Below are 3,465 nucleotides of genomic sequence, written 5' to 3' on the forward strand. Positions count from 1 at the left end.
TTGTGAAAGTCTGTAAGGATACTACGACCTCTAGCTTTGCAAAATCCAGCGTTGTTGGCGCTTATCAAAATCGCTGCCACAATAAAGTTTAACAAGTGGTTCTATGGTGTAGTGGTTAGCACTTTCGACTTTGAATCTAACGACCTGTGGTTAATTCCCGATAGGTAATCCACCAATTTATACAAAATTGGTCCATAGCCGATTCGGTAGGGTCACTTTTGGACCGATAATCCATAGAAGGGGTCACTAAGGTTGATATCATACAAAATTGGTCCATAGCTCAATGTTAGAGCATTTAATTGAAGATCAAGAGGTCACCAATTCGAACCTAGTTGGGCCCTTCTATCTTGGATAGAAATTTGTTACACTTTTTGGACTGACACTATGTCTAAGGGGTCACTAAGGTTAAAATCCTACAAAATGGATCCATGGCTCAGTGGTAGAGAATTTGACCGGTCACCCGTTTGAACTTGGTTGGGCCCTTTTATTTTGGATAGACACTTTTTACACTTTTGGTCTGACAGTCTGTAGAAGGGGTCACTAAGGTTGAAATCATGCAAAATGGGTCCTTTGACCGGTCACCCGTTTGAACTTGGTTGGGCCCTTTTATTTTGGATAGACACTTTTTACACTTTTGGTCTGACAGTCTGTAGAAGGGGTCACTAAGGTTGAAATCATGCAAAATGGGTCCATAGCTCAATGGTAGAGCATTTGACTGTAGATCAAAAGGATATCAGTTTGAATCTGGTTGGGCCCTTTTATTTTGGACAGACAATTTGTTCGATTTACTCCTGACCACCGAGTGTCTAAAAGAATAAGAATGATTACCTGGTTGGGCCCTTTTATTTTGGACAGATACTTTGTTCGATTTACTCCCGACCACCGAGTGTCTAAAGGAAAAGAATAAGAATAACCGATTCCAAACCTTATTCCAAAGTCCTCCACCACATAGAACCATGTACTTAGAACCTAAGGGCCACTATTCTCGGACAAGAACCAAGAAATCATTAAGAAAAAAGTGTGGTATCTAAGCACCCACTATGAACATGGTTAAAAACTTAGCGCCGCTATTCTCGGACAAGAACCAAGAAATCATTAAGAAAAGAACTTAGCGCCGCTATTCTCGGACAAGAACCAAGAAATCATTAAGAAAAGAGTGTGGTATCCAAGCACCCTCTTTTAACTTGCAATAGGTGCTTCGAGAACCCACCGAAAATGGGTCATGACTCCCTTTTTATTTTCACTTACCCCTCCTAAATCTATAAAATGTCTCCTATTTTTATTCATTTTCTCTTTTCTTAAGTATCAAAATCTTAAATAAAATGGAAGAGCTCTCTAGAATATTCTTCTTTGCCAATAATTTCACATAATTTAACATTTTAAAAATCGGTAAATTAAAAAAATCCTACATTGATATATTCGCAATTTCATGTAGTCTTCCTAAGTTTGCCGGCAACATTATTTGTTGTCGAGCTTGATAATGTGAGTTTGTAACCCATCCGTTAGGGTTCTTGGAATGATTCTCTAGATTATCCCTTCCATGTTGGGAGTTGGGCCATGGGTCTTTGGTGAAGGAACAGTTGGTTTACGGCCCCTAAAAGTTAAGTTAAGGCTAGTTTGACATAGTATCATTGTCTTTGAGATAACAATTCTTTTCTATTTTATCTAAATTTTTTAAATATGGGTTCATTTCCAAATGCATGCTAACACCCTTATTGTTGAATAAATGACATGAAACTAGTTTCACATAGTAACGTTGCCTTTTGCTCCTATTGGTGGAAGGATAATAGGTCGATTGTACCTATAGAGTAGTTTTAAGCGTGACAACCAGACTAATTTTTTTTTTTAGTTAAAAATTAGAATTATAACAATTTACCTAAAACCAATGTAGAAAAATGAAAACATATGAATGGTAAACTCAAACATTTCAAAGAAATAAATAAATAAGTTTTGATGGTACCAATGGTGACCAGAAAACAATCAACCAAATTTATTTCAAACATAGAAAACTTCAACATCTTGTAAAGCAAATAAATCAAAGGGCCTAATATAGTAGAGAAATAAAAAAATGTTACCCTCATCAGGCCATAAGTGATTAATGGACGTTGATTTTGACCAATTCCTACTATTTTTTTTCTATATTTTGAAACTATTTTAAGCACTTTTCTCTTGTACTCTTTATAATTTTACCTTTTAAGGTTGTAAATATTTGTGCACGGGTGACTATTATGATTATCAGTCAACTGAGTCAAGTGGAAATAAATTTTGAAGATGAAATTAAAGTATTAATTTTGATGTCATCTTTACTTGAGTTTTGGGATATTGTTATTAATGAGATTCAATCTAATGCCATTAATAATTCACAGTGATAATATTCAAAATACTTGACAAAAAAGAATGGTCAACATAAGATATTTGAAACAAATAAATATTTTGTCCTCTGATATATCAAATCACTCCTTTGAAATTCCTTAATAATAAACCTCAAGTCTTACCTCTTTTATAGAGAAAAGTTCCTTAAATAGAAGTCTTATTAGATACTTCTAAGCATTTAGAGATTAACTAGACATAAAGCTAAACATTCTAAAAAAGAATTAGGGGTTAAACTTTCAAGTTAACGTAATTTAAGAAACTTATGATTTTTATATTATCAAGAGTTTAATTGAGCTAGGTCGATTCAATCTAGTGGACCCAAGAATTGAACCGAACCAAACCAACTAGTTAGTAACATGATTTAGTGGAAGCATTTTCACGCAAAGTAGAAGCAATAATGGAGGGTTTGAAATAATATAGTTTTCACCCCTTGTTTCTCGAGTGAATATTGAAATAATATGGTTTTCCTGTTAAGTTTTGCACAGAAGAAAGAAAGACTGGGATGTAAAGTATTATTTCAATTTGTTTGTAATATACAACAATATATAAATTACTATAAGAAATATATAAAATTACATGTTTTTCAAGAGCTTCAATCAACACTGGAGGGTTACTTTTGCAACCACTCTAAAGGTGCTCAAGATCACAACGAGTTAGATAAAACAGCTCTAGAACTTTGAATCCAATAACTTGAGTTTGACTCGTGATAGAATCTCTCTTCTTGTGGAATCTGCATAAAATAGTAAAACCATTCCAAAATCAATTTTTACAAGGGGTTCTATGGTGTAGTGGTTAGCACTTTGGACTTTGAATCCAACGACCTGGGTTCAACTCCTGGTAGGACCTTTTTAAGAAATGACCTTGATGCGAAAACACAGAATAAGGAACGACAATGCAAGACATTTTAAAACAAAAAGGTGTTACCTAGCATTCGATGCGAAAACACAAATTTTCTTGAGGCATAAGGCGTAACATTCTCGAGTTATTCCGAACTTGCTCCGCTATCATTTGAACCCATAATAACTAGCAACTTGTTAACCATGATGTTTGCATTAACCTAGGTGTTTTCTTGGATTCTTGGTGATCCTAGGT

The 3,465-nt window shown here is 34.5% G+C and overlaps 2 non-coding genes across 2 annotated transcripts; both read left to right on the top strand.

Annotated features, from left to right (window-relative positions):
- The first annotated feature begins 685 nt into the window (after positions 1-685).
- On the top strand, positions 686-757 carry TRNAY-GUA (transfer RNA tyrosine (anticodon GUA)). Its single transcript has one exon. It is a non-coding gene; the product is annotated as a tRNA-Tyr (tRNA).
- A 2,390-nt stretch (positions 758-3,147) lies between these two features.
- Positions 3,148-3,219, top strand: TRNAQ-UUG (transfer RNA glutamine (anticodon UUG)). The gene has a single exon. It is a non-coding gene; the product is annotated as a tRNA-Gln (tRNA).
- The last annotated feature ends 246 nt before the right edge of the window (positions 3,220-3,465 follow it).

This window comes from Cucurbita pepo, chromosome 10 (assembly GCF_057944985.1).
Source record: "Cucurbita pepo subsp. pepo isolate OVF chromosome 10, ASM5794498v1, whole genome shotgun sequence".
NCBI classification, from domain to species: Eukaryota; Viridiplantae; Streptophyta; class Magnoliopsida; order Cucurbitales; family Cucurbitaceae; genus Cucurbita; species Cucurbita pepo.